The sequence below is a fragment of the Ursus maritimus genome, unplaced genomic scaffold (assembly GCF_017311325.1).
Source record: "Ursus maritimus isolate PB19 unplaced genomic scaffold, ASM1731132v1 scaffold_7, whole genome shotgun sequence".
NCBI classification, from domain to species: Eukaryota; Metazoa; Chordata; class Mammalia; order Carnivora; family Ursidae; genus Ursus; species Ursus maritimus.
Window position 1 is genome coordinate 29,452,966 of NW_024426885.1, and position 16,334 is coordinate 29,469,299.

A 16,334-nucleotide genomic window follows, 5' to 3' on the forward strand; every position below is an offset into this window, starting at 1 on the left:
CGAACCGCTTCTGCTAGATGCACAGGAAACTTTTCCTTTCAAATCCCTATTTTTAAACACCGAGCGCTTACTAGAAAGTGACCCTCCAACGTGCGTGTATATTTAGCTCTTCACGGTTTACAACCCAAGGGCGGAATTTGAAGAGGCCGGATATTTGGGAAAATAACCAAGTCACACCACCTTTTGAATTGCCCCAGATTTATCCCTGGGGTGTGAGCCTATTTGCAGATTTCTTTTCTCTTCCCACTTGTTTTTAAGCTGCTGAGTTGTCCCTATACATAGCCAGGGAAGAGGCTGGCTTTGCCACGAAAATAGCTACTTAGAGAAACAGAGCAATTTGGAATAAGCAAAAATAGCTCTTTGCGGTAAACTTGAGTGTCTCATTTTTGATATTGATTTCAGTGCCCTCTCGAGTGTGGTTTTCTGGAATCGCAGGTGGAGGCAGGTCCTGGCACCACCCTTGTTTATTTCCTGGTGCACACAACACGCGGTGGCCCTCTGGTCACTTCTGTTTAGAATGTGGAAGCAGAGCCAGGGGGCAGACTTATTTTCACGTGTGGTCATGAAACCTGTAGGTGCCACGTTCATGATGGCCCGTGGATGTCTTACAGTGTATTTCAGACACCACAGAACAACCTATTTTTTCCTACTAAACATGATTCCTTCCACTAAGTGCTACTTGAATTCCTTTCCTTTTGCTTTAGTGTTCACTGCCCGGGTGACTTTTGGAAATTAGTGGCATTACTTCAGATCAGTGGTTTTCAACTGCGCCGCACCTCAGACCTATGAACCCCTGCAGATGGGGTCTGGGCCCATGTAATGTGAAAAGGCTGCCTGGTTTGAGCCCTTTCAGTCCCACTGCTTTGGAACGATCTGCACGTGCATGCTACTAGAACACAGGGAACATCTGAGTAATCAAAATGTGAGTGGCAGAAATCCCAGGCCGCTGCCAGTCTGTGCCTACACACCCCAGCTGAGACCTTGAAGAAGCACTCCACGGGCCTGCATCTCTCACTAGAAAATACTTTGTCCACAATGTGCGAGAGAAAAGGACATCCATCCCAAACAAATCAATAACAGACAGAATGTATGAATCTCAAAATAATTATGCTGAGGAAAAGAAGCCAGACCAAAAAAAAAAAAAAAAAAAAAAGAGTGCACATGGAAGGATTCAATTTATAAAAATTCTAGAAAATGCAAACTGATCTATAGTGATAGAAAGCAGACCTTCATTTATTGGGGGACAAGAAGGGAGGAGGGTAGGGATTATAAAAGGGCATGAGGAAACTCCTTGGGGTGAGGGACATGTTCGTTATCTCGAGTGTGGTGATGATTTCATGAGCAGATACGTATGTGAGAGTTCATCAGATTGTACCCGTGAAGTGTGTGCTGTTTGTTGTACACTGGTTATACTTCAAAAAGGATGGAAAAAATAAGACTACTCCAAAAGAATGAGATAGGCGGTGCTGTTCATGACTCTTGAGCAGGGGAACATCAGACTACAGTAATAGCTCATTTTCAGCAGCACACATAGCCTGTCCCAACCTTGACGTGCATGATCTCATTAAATCCTCATAACGGCCGTAGGAGGAAAGGCAGGGGTAGAGACAATGAGTAGTTTGCTCAAATTCCTCCAGTACATAAGGGGTAGGGCTGGAATTGGGCCCATGTCAAAATGGCTCCACAGACTAATCTCTTAAGTTCAAAGAAGAATTTAGTCCTGGCTTTGCCACTGAATAGCCAAGTGACTGAGTTGGGAGGGTCCCCACGCAAATATCCTTCTGAGGGCCTGAAGACCTCTCACGCAATCTCTGTTTGCAATAAGACTTTCCCCTTTTTGGCGGGCAGTGCGGGGGTTCAACAAATTGTTACCAAAATTAGTCAAAGCCTGTAAGTCTTAAATAAAAAGCTGGCTGATGCCATTTAACTATAATGTGGCAATTTGAATGTAGGAGTCACTATGTTTGAAACATAGAAGTGCATTTGACTTTCCACTCCATACTTTTAATGCGTTTTTTAAAGATTATTTATTTATTTGAGAGAGAGCGCGCACAAGCAGGGCAAGGGACAGAAGCAGACTCGCTGGGCAGGGAGTCTGACCCAGGGCTCAATCCCAGGACCTTGGGATCATGACCCGAGCCAAAGGCAGATGCTTAACCAACTGAGCCATCGGGGCGCCCCAGCCATTCCGTGTTTCTAAAGAACGGGTGGGTCACTGGGGGGCCTCACTGAAAGTGCCTCACGACCACCTTTCTGGGCAGCTAACAGTCTATCCACATGGACAGTGCTACTGATGCCAAATTTCTGAGCCGCACAGATGGAAGGGCTGCTCCTCTCCCTACCAGGAGAAAGTTACCAGAATCTTAGAGCTCTTAGCTCTTCTCTATCTCCCAGTGCTCCATCCTGCCTGGAGAAGGGGTAAGAAGCTTTTCTTTCTCTCGTGCTGGGTCTCATAAGCCTGCAGGTGTTCAGGTGTCAGTTTTCCCCACTTAGTAGGAAAAGAACCTGCTGCTAACTTCCCACTAAAACTAAGAAAGTATCCGTTCATCACACTAATGCCGTGACCTTGAGCAAGTCACGTCAGCCTTCCTTGCACCAGTTCCCTCAGATACAGCGCAAATAACAAGTCATTAGTTAAATGGCATTGGGCAAATCATCTAACCTCTCTGTGCCTCATTTTTCTCATCTGTGAAATGGGACTAAAAATAGTTGTTTTGTGTCCTATGGTTAGTCACATGACTTACATAAGCATTAATGAAATAATATAACTGTTAGCCGTGGCTGGTCTTCCCTGCGCCACTTACAAAGAGCTTTAGTGTTCATTTCGTACGCATGCTGCAGAGGAGGGGCCCGATGTCCAAGAACGTTAAGTAACTTGCTTAGTGAAAACAAGCTAGAACTTGAGTCTGGAATTGACTACATGATGGAAAAGGTCCCTCCCACTCTAACATTAGGTGGTTTTTCTTCTTTTTGACACCAGCAATGTTAACTCTGCAATTTCCTTCCTACAAGGTCTCCCAAATCCCACTTACAACTCTTGGATTGTCAGGGAGATGAAGAGAGAGTGGGCAGGGTCCTTGCTACAGGACACTGCCCCCTGTCGGCAAGGAAATGGAGGTGGGAGTGGCAGGAGGGCCCCTCCCCCCCCCACCCCCACTGGACGGCACTGTCCCATGTTGGCAAGTCCTTGAAACCTCAGTAGCTTCCCTAATTAGCAGTTCACTTCTGCTCACTTGGGGTCCACCGACCCCTGCAAAACAGGTTAACTTCCCACTTCCAAAAGCATCTCTTGCTAGTGAGTCTGAGAAATTTTTCTGGTTTGAACTCTGAAGCTATTTGGAACTAGATATAAAGCATCCCCAGTAATCCTGAATCAACGGCAATCCTGAAGGACACTCAGACACTTGATTTAGAAGCATCTTTGTGAACCAGACTGAAAATCTGGGATAGCAATGCCAAAACTATAACTTCTGGATCTTCTTTATTTACTGCTGCAAAATCCCAAACCTTATCTGTCAATTCAGTGGTCTAGTAAAGAGGAACATTTCTCAGTGACAAAAATGTTGAACTGAGTTTGCCTTCAAAATGAAAGAAGAAGAAACAGTTAGTGTTTGCTCGCTGTCAGTGCCTTAATACTCTGAGTTCTGGCTTCTTGGTGCAAGAAACAGAAAGCCACTTGGGCTAATTTAAATAAAACAATATGGAAAGAGTGAGGGGCATCGGAAGGTCACAGGGTTATACACTCATATCCATAATCTTTTTCTTAAAGAATATATTCTTAAAGCTGCATAAGCTTCAGGCCCCACCCAAGCTGGACTAGTCCTGTGCTCCAGGCTTTGGTTCTCTGCAGAATGGCCTCTTCTGCTGGCCTATCCACCTGTGTGCAGTGTCTGAGGCCAGACTCTATGTACCATTCAGCACAGGGCCTGGGTACATTACCTACAGTCACTGCTTTCAGCTCAGGTCCTGGATAGAAAGGATCTCACCAGTTGCTGGCCAGCGATGCCCTGACTCTCCCCCCATCCAATCACTTGGAAGAGTGTAGGGGAGGGGAATCCATTGGCATTAAAATGCAACTGTCCTTTTAGCATAGCCTTCGAGTGAGAGGGATTCCTAAAGAAGGTAGCCCCAGATTGCCTTAACCACAGTGGGAAGCAACCTATAGGGAAAGACCCTGAAGAAAATGATCAGGTCCTCAAATTGCTCTTCTTCCTCTTCTTTCTCTTTCTTTCCCTTTCCTCCCCCCGGAGGTGGCAGTATGGCCAGGGGCTAAGAGACAGCCCAGGAAGCTGCCTGGCTGAGATGGTGGAGGCAAAGCTGGAAATTCAGAGGCTTCTGGCCTTGTCAGGAGATGGGAGACATAAGGGGGAGTAAGCGGAGAAGTAAATATGTTGAGGCTGATTGGAGTGAAGTTTCTCACTGCTGGAGAAGGGATTTACAAGTAGGGAACAGAGAATGATAGAGTCCTGAGGTGATGGGCTGTAGCTGGAAGTGTTGGTCTAAACCTGTGGTCAGACAGAGACAGAGAGATGACAGAGACAGGTCGGCAGACAAGTAAAAAAAAGAGGTAGATGTCAACAAACAAATGTAGAAGGAACGATGGCAATCAATTGTCTCTGCTGGGCAGCCGTCGTAGGGGTTGTTGATAAAGGCATGAACAAATGCTAAGGCAGGGTGGAGGTCTCCGAAGGAATAAGATATTGGCATAGCCTTAAGATATCTCCCCAACCATATTTGGTGGTTGGAAAATACTTGTCAACCACAGAGGGGAAAACGGTGAGTTAACAGTAGAGAAGTCTGGCAGTCGCCACCTTGACCAGATGGGTCTATCACGGTGGCGTGAAGAGTTGACCGTGAGCCCCCTGACGAAAGGCACCCCAGCCTCATTTCTGGGCTTTTCCTGTTAAGATGCATGGCTTGATTCTAGGCATGGAACCATTGGAAAACCCCAATGAGAGGTCTGTACTCTTTATAAATGGCCAAGGTCAAGAAAGAGAGGGAAAGACTGAGGAACTGCCCCATACTGAGAGGAAATCCAGGTGATAACCAGAAGCAGCGTGTGATCTTGGATTGGTCTTGAACCAGGCAAGAAGGAAGCACTGTTGGAAGAGTTGGCAAATTCTGGATGAGATCTCTATGAATGGGACGGCCCTGTCACAGCAGTATTTCCTGATTTGGAGGATTTGTGGCTGTTACTGAGGAGAGTGTCCTTGATTTAGGGCAGTGCATGCTAGAGTATTTAAGGGCACGAGGGATCGTGTCTGCAACCTGTCCTCAGATAGCTGAGGAAGAGAATAATGACGATGGGCAGATACATGGAGACAGAGAGGGTAGTGGAGCAAATGGCGAACCCGGGTGAAGGTACAGTAAACGGAGCAGACACACAGAAGTTATACTAAAGGAAGTTCTTGGTATTCTTGCAATGTTCCCGTAAGTCTGAAAGGACTTCAAATTATAAAAATTTGTTTAAAAAGAAACCAAGTTCTAAAATTTCTGTCCGTGTCCCCAGACTCTCGATAAAGGAAAAGGAGTGCATCTTCGCTGTGCTAAGCAGAGCCTCTTAAAACTTCTAGCCATTATCCACTTTGTGAAGCGAGCACATCCCCCTCTTCTACTGACCACTGCAATCAATCAATCAATCAAATCAAAACAAAACAAAAAACCCAGGACAAAACAACTAAAAAAAAAAAAAAGAAAGCAAAATAAATTTAAAAATCTCTCACGAGAATAAACAAGAAACTGGTCCTGCTTTGGTAAAACAGTGTGAAGCGAACCCTTTGTTCTCAAAAGCAAACCACCGATTCATGCCGGAAATAGAAAGCATCTACAATGTTAAAAGCAAGTGCCTGTTGCACCAGTGGGAGCTGATCAGTGCCGAGGCAAAATCACTGTCCATAATATTTTCATTTACTTCAGTCCTGTTACAAATATTGACACAGAAGAAGACAGCCTGGCGGAGCCCTGGGGGCCCACGCTTGGTAGTCAGACGCAGCTGGGTTCGAATTCGGGCTCCTCCGCTTTCCAGCTGTGTGTCTTCAGGCAAGTTCCTCAACCCTTCTGTACCTTGGTCCCTGGGCCTGGAGGGCGTGGGTAAGAACAGCTTCTTCCGACAGTTGTGGTGAGGCTGGAGAGAGATCACATGTCAAGCATCCTGCATTTGAAAGGCCCTCAGTTGGTACCTGTCATCTCGCTTTCTGGGAAACACAGAAGAACTTCAAGGCCACCCGGATCCCTGGACCGCACTTCGAGAACCAGCTCAACAGACACCGAGGCGCTTGGCCAGCTTTGTTTGCATCTCTCCGAGCCCAGGACTCCTGTAGGCTGTGATTTCTTGCCTTCCCCTGGATGACATTTCTTCTGCCTGTCTTTATTTCAACCAGACATCCCTTCATCTCGCGGCACGGAGTCCAGGCAATGCTTCTGACATGCTCAAATTTATTCTTTTCCCTTGAAGACATTTCCCTTCACTCCTCATGGCTTATAAGCTAGGGAGACCAAGAGGAAAAATGTTCGTCTGTCGCAGCCTGTCTGCAAAGAGGAGCAACACGGTAAGAAATTGGACTGAGATGAATTTTCAAAGGGCTGAACTTAATAGCAAAAAGCCAAATAAATCTCAAGGAGTGTATACACAAGACCCAGGGGCAGCGCTTTGGGTCCTTGTCTCTTAGAGGCTGGTTCATCTGGAGAAGAATGTGTCATCTTTTCAAAGCCAGCCTGATGTCAGGGCGAGCGATTGTTCTTGGTCTGGCCTCGCATCGTTTGTCACGCACAGTAGCGAGATGGCCGGGGAGCCGCCGTGTCAGGACAGGCCTCACGACCGGCTCCTAGCCAATCCTTCACCGTCACGTCAGCTGGGATGCGAGGGGGAGGAGAGAAGGATGGACCCTCTGCACTTTCAGTCTCACACGAATTGCTTCCAACCGAGGGGGGACAGAGAGGACAGGACAGTACAGACAAATGGCCCCAAAGATGCTCTGATTCTATTCAGAGCCAACTTACTCTCCCGAAGCTGGCAAGCTTGTTCCAAATATGCTTCCTCGAGAGCGTCCCAACACGCAGGAGATTCCTCTCGTTTCCCCCAGGACACAGAACGGTAAAATAGTACTGTGCTTTAAAAGTGCTTCTTCCCCTTTTTTCTCATTGCCAAAGACATACATAGTATTTTAGTAAATACAGATAAACTCAAAACAGGGGTGGGGGAAAGAAAGCAAAATAGCCTATAATCCTACTGATATATACACTTTTCCTTGTCCCAAAAACGGAATGGTCCTACGCCTGATCTTTCGCGACCTCCATTTTTCATTCAACAGGGAACTGCAAAGCATCGCCCCTTGTCATTAAGAATCCTTCCAGCTATTTAGCTGTACCAAGTTCCTGAAAAACACAATGCATTTAACTCAGTCTCTAATGATGAATATTTCAGTTGTTTCCACGCTTAATAGATAATGCTGTAAGGAATACTTTTTAGAGCTCAGTCCTCACATGCAGAGTGACTATTCCCTTAGAATAAGTTCACAGACAAAATTAGTGCAGCCATAGCATGTGAATTTTAAAAACTTCTGTGATAGACCACCAGTTTTTCTGCCCAAGAAGTTGTACCAATGAAATAACACATCCTTACTGGCAGGAGATAGAAGCTGCCAGTGTCTTCCAGCATCTTCTTTACCCTGTTGCGAAATTAATGCATGTGATTTCTTTACACTACTTGGAAAAGTGGGGTCAGGTTTAGTCACCTGTGAGAGAAGCAGAAACCGGAATGAAGAGCATACCGTAGTCCTGAAGGTGCGGATGCCCACCTGCCTGGAAAAACACCTGTTTGAGCAAACATGGCGGTGGTTGGCGGTTCCCATCCACCACGCAGACCTCCAGAAGCAGGATTTACGAAAGCCAGCTTTCTCTCTATTTACAGAAGTTACACAAGCTCAATCCAGAAGATGTGGGAGGGGCAGCACAGTAGGAACAAGACTGCTCCAAATTTCCACCACCCAAAAGTTAACACCATGACCATTCCAGCAGATTTCCTCTCGGTCGTCCATCTTTGCAGGTATGTTTTGTTCACGTACATGAAATAATACTGGTGTTGTTCTGTGCTGCAGTCGTATTTTGTCCTTGACCAAGGGCTTTCCCCCCTTCCCCCACTCAGGACACTGCCTAGCTTGCCTCTCACACTTTCAAGGGGACAAGGGCAAGACGGCATCAATGGGTGGGGGGTACTTTCTCGGCCTGGCTCCCGGGGGAAAGCCACACATCTCCTCCAAGCCCTTGACCTCTGGCTTTAACCCCAGGCTTCTAAACATGTCCAACTGGCCCTGCCTCTACAACAATCCATGAGCCATTAGCTGCGGCTGCATGAAGTCTAGAAGGGTTCATCCCTAAGACCTCAGCTTTTATCCAGGATCTGTGTCATGAACGACCGTCTGAAGAATGTTCCTGTACTTCCTGCAGAGGTCTTCGAAGACAGCGTGTATGATGTGCCTCCGTGTCCTTATATTGAGATCCTTGTGATAAATTCGTGCTCACATGGAGCGTCCAGGAAAAGTTTGCCTCTCCTGACAAATGGCTCTACTTCCTTTCGTCCAATAACTCATCCTATCTCCCCTTTCGCTTTAGCTCAATTTAATGCGCAATTGCAGTAACTATCTTCTGCTAGGTTTCTGCTTTAATCATTTTCTCCTTCATCCATGTGACTGGATATTTCATCTGTAATCTCACTATCCTGGGGCCTATATTTTTAATTGTCGGTCATCTCAAATTTGCTTGGAAGTTGTAGGAATACCGGTCATAAATAAATAAACCATCATCTTGACCCATAGGTCACCTCTTTAAGGTCATATCTGCCTTAGTAATTAATAATTCCCTTCATTAACTCCAAGTTCCTTCCTGGTATTTCCAGGCAACTGCACTCAGAGCTATTATAAGATGCAGTTGGGTACATTAGGCCTAAATGAGAAGAACTGGATTTTTTAGGAATAAATTATAATATATTGGTGTCGCTTAGTCATTTTCCTGTGTAACTGAAGTCTGGTAAGCCTCTCAGATCAAATACACTTCCCGCAGGGCGCCCGGGTGGCTCAGTGGGTTGAGCATCTGCCTTTGGCTCAGGTCATGATCTCAGGGCCCTGGAATCGAGCCCCGCATCGGGGCTCATCAGACAGTCTGCGTCTCCCTCTCCACTCATGCTCTTTCTCTCTCAAATAAATAATAAAATTAAAAACAATACAGTTCTTACTGTTATGACAGTAGGTTATTTCCCGACAAGGATGGTACCCAGGCCACTTCCATGCCAGCCCACTTGGTGACTGATAGAATAAAATGCAGAGTGGCTTCTTGGCAGTGGCCAGTGACCCGTGGGAGGGGACCCAATCGCTTCTGACCCAGTGCTGTCACCGAATATTTCCTTCCTCCTTAAGCCCCACCGTGGACCTTCTCTGGTATGTGTCTCTCACTTGTGTACGTCACCTTGGTGATCTCTCTATCTCCTAAAGCCCCTTCTCCCTCTCAGGGCCCACTCTTTACGTGGTAGATTAGACTAGAGACCACAATTCTTCACCCCCTCCCTGCAAATACCCCCTTCCTCTGGCCTCAACATGGGCAAGTGCATGTCCCTACCCTTGACTCCACGCTGGTCCCTGGGGCTTGCTTTGGCCAACAGAAGAGAGGCCAAGGTCACAGTGTACCAGTTGCAAGCCAAGGCCTTCAGAGGCTGGGCAGACTTCCACTTGATCCCTGTGTTTCTGCCATGGCCAGAAGAGCTTGGAGGAAACTGCTGCTCCTTCAGCCTGGGGTCCATACGAAGCAGAGCTTTACCAGGTAACTTGTAAATCTGTGAGCAAACTAAGTTCTTGCTGTCGTATATGCCACGGAGACACTATCACTGTTTGTCACACAGCAGAAACTGACCGATGCACCCTGTGACGGATCCTTCTGGGAAGATCTGGTTCTTTTCTTTGCCCTTATCCTTTGGCCTTGATTCTGTAGACCATTCGGTGGATTCCCAGCTCCCCTGGAAATTCAACTTCACTGCCCTGTGCAGTCCCAGGCTGTGCCAGCTGAGGTCTGAGTCCTGAGCCTCCTGCTGGTCCCGAGGCTAGAGTCTCTAATTAGGTAGCTGTGGAACGTATGCATCTGGACCCTGGAGTTTGGGACCCTGACACTAAACATAGTGAACTGTTCCCGAGTGTGCGCTAACCAGATGCTGGGTCCCGCACTAAGTGCCGTCACGTGCTAGTTCAGATACTCCGAGATTTACATGGCAGGTATTATCCTCGTGTTCACTGTACGTGGGAGGAGGCAGATGCGCTCAGAGGAAAGTCACTTGCCCCAATCTCCTGGCCACAGGGAAGGAGAACTCAAACCCGCCTATGTGCTACTCCAGAGTCACCCTCCTAGCTGCCTAAATTGTGTGAACTGCCAACCAGGCTGGCAGTCAAAGCAGTCTCAGTCATGCTGGGCTCTCCTCGTCTCCATGCTCAGGGCCGGAAGGCTGGATGAGGGGTCCTGTGCTGGGATGGGTAGCCGCCATCTCACCATTGCTCCCTCCCCACACTCCAACCCTCCCTGCAAGTGGCCTTCTAGATGGGAATTGTGGCAGGAGCCTGTGTAGGTCCCACATAGGACCCCTTTGCTATGTCCTGCTGAGCAGGAACAAGGCCTTGGGGGGAGTGGAGGCTGAAAACCCAGAAGCAAGGGAATATTGGATCAGGAAGGCTTTCCAGAACTTCAGGGGAGAGCTCCATGTGGCTTGAGCAAAGGATCACACTTGCTTTTCCAAGTCAATGCCTAAGCCCCCACAACTGTCCCAAACCACAGAACCACAGCAAGGCAGCTGGAGAGGGCCCTGGAGAACTTGGGTTATAGAGGGGGAAACTGAGGCCCGTTTCTTCATACTGCAGGATCCCACTCTTCACTTCCCAGTAGCATCAGCAAGAATTACACCACCAGAGTGGCATGGCGGTCCTCTTAGTAAGGCTTATTCTAAGCCTTTGTCCTTACCTTAGTATGAGATTCTGTCCCTTCATCCTAATTCTGCGTCTGGCGCATCACTGCCCGCATGCTAATTCATTCAGCTGAGACTTAACCGTACCAGACTATCACAAGGCAGACGCTCTCCAGCCCTGCAGCCCAGGAGGTGCTCATGTCCCCCTAGACACTCTTCCAGATCTTTTGTTTAGGTGTATAGATTTAGATCATGAAAACCTGTGCCTTCCCCACTCCACAGGCCCCAGGGACAGTTGAATTTGCTCCCCCCAGAAGTCTCTTGGGATGGGAATATGTTTCTGAGCAGACATGTGTCAATGTCATCCTGGAGAGAAGGGGCTCACCCCCCCCCCACTTGTTTTCCACATCCTCACAAGTCCACTTCCCACCTTGCAATAAGGTGTCTCACCTGAGAGATGATGTTTACTTCCTCGGAGATTAACTCCTTGGAGTGGAGAACAAAGGTGGGCTCTGTTTGTGTTTGAAGATGCTTCATCTATATCGATTCCCTGGGAACAAAGAAAACAGAGGGTCACTCCCTTCACATCTTTACCCCCACACCTGATCCACAGTGATCTCATGTACCCCCGATTCCTCTAAGGGAGGCCTGAGATCCACTCAGAAATGTCCCCAGAGGCCACCACCCAGCTGTCTCTCAGCAGGGAATGCATGTCCCCACTGCCCTTCGACAGGTCTGCCAGAGGTGACAGACTGGCGGTCCTCTGGCTCTCAGAGCCACCTGGTGCCTCCCTTACCCCCCCTCCCCTGACAGGTGTAAATTGGCTCACAAATCCTGCAATTCGTTTAGCCCATGCTCCGCTGAGTTTCCTCGGCGATTTTCTGGTTTATTGCCCGTTGCCTGGTTGCTAAGATTCCTTGTAAATTGCATTGCCCTCTGCTCTGCTCTGCCATTTGTCCAGGCTCAACATGGAAGCTGTTGTCCCGGCCTTTGCCATGTGCTGGTGGTGACTCGCTCTAAAGTCAAAGCGCCACTGCAGGCAGGCTGCCACCTGGATGGCAAGGAGGCTGTGCGGTGAGACAGGACCCCAAGGGCACAGACCTAATTTATGCCATCAGGCAGAACCCATCTTTCTTGCCTGTCTCATTCGGAGGAGGAATCAATATACTGAGGTGGTGGGATCGCTCAGCGCTCTCAAAATGTTCCTTGATGCCATCACACTCTAGGGGCTGCAGATGACTGAAAGACAGACAGATGGCCTTCCACTAGCACTACAGAGACAGAGAGACAAGACATGACTGAGAAGAGGCTGCAAGTGCAAGCCCCTGTCAGATGATCCAGTCAGGTTCGAATGCAAGCTTTCTCATTTCCTGGCTGTGTGACCTTGAGTAAGTTACTTCCACTCTCTGTGCTTTAATTGTTCTTCTATAAAAAAGAACTAACAAGAGCATTTACTGCATTTGATTGTTGCGAGGTTTAAATGAGATGATATTTAGAACTCCTACTCCCCGGCATATAGTAAGAGCTCAATAAAAAGTGAACTATTACTACTATTATCAACGCCATCATTGTCCCAAAGCAGCAAGCCGGAAGCCGGTGCACACCGCACCCTTCCCATCCCTTCACCCAGCTGACTTGTCCCATGCTGCACCACTCCTTTGGTTCCGTATGTCTCATTCGTCCCCTCCCTTGTCTGCTTCCTCTCCAGCTCCCTCTGGTTGACACGGTGGCCTCCATTTTCTTGCACCCTTTAACTGGGAGAGGCGAGCCACTCGTCATAATGAAAAGAGGGGTCCAGGCTTTTGCTCCCACCACGTCAGAGCAGAATGGTAAATTACACGTCACATTTCTGCAGGTGCCAGACAGTTATATCAATTACAGGCAATGTTTTTATAACATGAACAATGAACCTTTATATAGATAAACGATTTATACCGGTTCCTCTAGGAAGGCAAATGTACGTTCTCCTGGCACACACCACTTCTCACATGTTCTCAGCAGCTACCAGAGTCCAACGTGCTGATGGAGGCGTTCCATGTTAACCTTCCTTTTAGCGTCTTCACAAGAGAACCTGGCAGACCCCTGGGGGCTTAGAAGCCACGCTGGAGGCGCTGTCACAGGAACTCAGAGGTGGAAGGACCCTCAGCAGTTACTGAACCCAGACTCTGGCCATGCCCACGAGCCCCGTGTCCAGCCCCTACTCGTCAACGGAATCTGCACATCCCCAGAGAGAGCTTGTTCGCTGACGGGCAGCTCAAGATAGCAGACAGTTACGTCTTAAACGGAACTGAAAGTTACCCATTTACAATTCCTTGCCCGGCACCCTCTTGGACAACACTGAAAAACACAACAGCCTTGTCAAGCATTTGACTCCATCCTCCCATCTTCCCTTTGTCCTCTCCTCTCCAGGCTAAAAAGCCCAAATTCCCTCAAGTATTCCAGGCCCAGTTTCTGGACTCTTCTCCATCTCACTCACTCCCCCTGACCACACCCTTGGGCTGACCCACCAGCATGAAGGTACTCCTTACACTGCAAAGCCTGGCCTGGAACGATCCGTCTAGATGAGGCCTGACCGGCCCAGCGGCTCTCAGGCCCCTTACCGCGATCCCATGAGGAATTCAGATTTGTTCTGTGATCGAAAATTTGAAGTGACTCTTCAGTTGTGGCTTTGACAGCTAAAGCCTCCTCAGGTCTTGTTCACCAGGACAGATACGCAGCCATGGCTCCCCTAACTTGCATCTGATTCTTTCACCTCAAAGTGGAACTTTATACATTTGTTGCTTATAGTCTTGGGCTCCGCATCTCCGTTTCCTCGACCAAGCAGGGATGCATGTGTCGAGGGGGTGGCCTTGACCACTCCAGCACTTAGAGAAGCAGGCATGTTTACGGTGACCCTGCTTCTTTTATTTCTCCTTCCCCAGCCTCTGCCACGGTGCTGCGTATGCAGTAGGTGCTCGGTATGCAGTAGGCACTCAGTAATAGCTAATTCTGTATCTAACCTGCCGTGTCACCCCCAAATCACAAGCTCGAATATGTGCTATATGTGAAGGCCCTTTGGCCATTGGCAGGTGATGTAAAGATATCACTTATTATTAATGGTGTAAGGACAACTGAATGCCGATGGAAGGCGGGAGCCATCGGTCGTTTTCTCTACGCCCACGGCGGCTGGAATGACGCCTCTCACAGCAGGTGCACCATGAAGGTAATCGGTTGAATTCAACCAGAGCAACTCGCCCTGCATCTTAGACACAGACTTAGAAGAAGAAAGTCCACACATGGGGCAGAAGGTTCTGGCCAGACTGTAACAGGAGATGAGGGCATAGGATGAAACAGGGAAGTAAAAAGAGAAGTGGGGACGATTCTGAACCTGAAGGGGCTCATTTCCCAGGTGTCTGAGCCGGACCGGTCAGTCCGTGCCTAAGTGGCTTCAACGCAGCATTTACGATTGCTCACGAGGCTGTGGGTCAGGGGGCAGGTCTCAGCCGGGCTTGGCTGGCACGACTGAGCTCCATCTTGCGTCTGCAATCAGCTGGCGGGTCAGCTGGTGTCCCCTCACACGCATGTCTGGCAGTTGGCTGCCTGCAGGCTGGGGTGATGGGGTGACTGGGTCATGAGTCCCTCATCATCCAGCGAGCTAGCTCCTGCTTATTCACTTGGCCGCTCAACAGGGTTCGAAAGAAAAAGCAGTAGTGCCCAAGATGTCTTGGGCCTTGGCGTGGAACTGGCCACTGTCACTTCCACTGTATTCCACTGGCCAAAGCAAGTCACAAGGCCAGCCCACATTTAAGAGGTGAGGGTGGGGGAACCTCTACCTTTCATGTGAGGAGCTCAGATGTTACACTGCAAAAGGTACCTTTATAGGGAGGTACGAAGAGTTGGGGACATTTTAATAATCAAATTACCCCTTTCTTGCTTCCATCCTTCCATCCGTTCACACTGCTTGGGTATCAACTACGGAACAGAACCACGCTAAGCGCTGTAAGTATGGCTGGAGAATGCGCATGTTGGCGACATGAGCCCTAGACTCTAGAAGGGGGTTCCAGTCTGAAGAAGGCCAATTAGAAGGAGGGCGGCCGATAGCCAGAGCTGCTTCCGCGGGCATGAATAGCCTCTGTCTTGCTGTGGCCATGGGAAGATGGTCCCCCCGTGACCAGGCTGAACCCCGGTGCCCACCCAGCATTGCTGCTGCTGCCGGCATCCTGAACAGTTTATGAATTCGGTCAGTCACTGTGCGCGTTGCCACACCACATGTCAGTCTAGCCCTGGCAAGGACATAAACAACCTGATGGGCCTCTTGAGCACTGAAGGAGCCTGGCAGTGAAGTCGGCTGTAGAGCTCTTGCGGGGTGACTTGGGACAAGGCGAGGACCGCCAGGCCAGGCGCAGCCTAGGATAGAAAGCTCCGTGCAGAGCTCTTGGCAGGGCACTGTTATAGCTCAGTTTTATGAGCTCTTAAATCTCAACATTTACTAAAATGAGGGAGCCCGGCAGGAAGATTAAGCACTGTTGGGCCCTTTAAATCATCAGCACCAGCCATCCTGGGGGCTAGATTTGTTTTAGACCCTGGCATGATCTCTGTGTCAAAGACCCAGGGAAATGAGCAGTAGTTAAGAGCTCGGGTTCCTTGCCAAGTTCTGCCCTGTATGACCTTGAGCCAGTGACAGAACATCTCCATGCCTCAGTTTCCTCTTCAGTAGGTGGGGCTGTAAGCACTTGAAAGAAAATGCCTAGGAAATTCAGGGGTGCTGTTATAGTATATGGTGACTCTGGGGGTTCTTGGTAGCTTCCAGCCCTTGGAAGAACCCCTCTCCACCCACCTCACCACCATGACCTGGAACACCAGAGTCCCAGGACTCACATGTCCGTAGAAGCCCTTGACTCTTAATCAGCCGGAGCCAGGAAGAGATGCTCTGACCCAACCTTAAATGGCTCAGACCCTGGAATACTCTATAATCACTCAGAGTTGCCCTGGGGCCCAGGGTAAAGATGAGGCTTGCTCCTTCATTCTGTGAATCTGCTGAATGACTCCGGACAAGTCACCCAACCTCTCTGAGCCTCATAATGCTCACAGGAACTTTGGCAGAACAAAGGGCGTCAGGATGAAAGTCCTTTAGAAATTGTAAATCTCTGCATAATTCATTCATTCGTTCAACAAACATTCACAGAACGCCAGGAACCAAGCACTCTGCCAAGCCCTGGAGATGGAAAGAAGAGCGAGCCTCCATGCTCGCCAGACACTCAGGCCTGTGTGGACAAGCGGGCGGTCAGCAAGCTCCTGTCATCAGGACAGGGTCTGGGGGAGCCCCGGAGTTAGGGAGGCTTCACGGAGGAGCCAAGAACAGTTAAAGCATGACAACGGAAAGGCCTGGGCCAGGCCAAAGGCTGCGAGAGAGCAGGAG

General features: G+C 48.8%; 1 long non-coding RNA gene across 1 annotated transcript in view; it reads right to left on the reverse strand.

The window, feature by feature from the left end:
- Positions 1-4,402: 4,402 nt before the first annotated feature.
- Positions 4,403-16,334, reverse strand: part of LOC103675555 — a 30,163-nt gene continuing 18,231 nt past the window's right edge. Inside the window, exons 2-3 of the long non-coding RNA XR_571893.1 lie at positions 11,387-11,486; positions 4,403-6,528 (exon numbers count right to left, since the gene is read on the reverse strand). This is a non-coding gene — a long non-coding RNA (uncharacterized LOC103675555). The remainder of the gene's footprint in view (positions 6,529-11,386; positions 11,487-16,334) is intronic.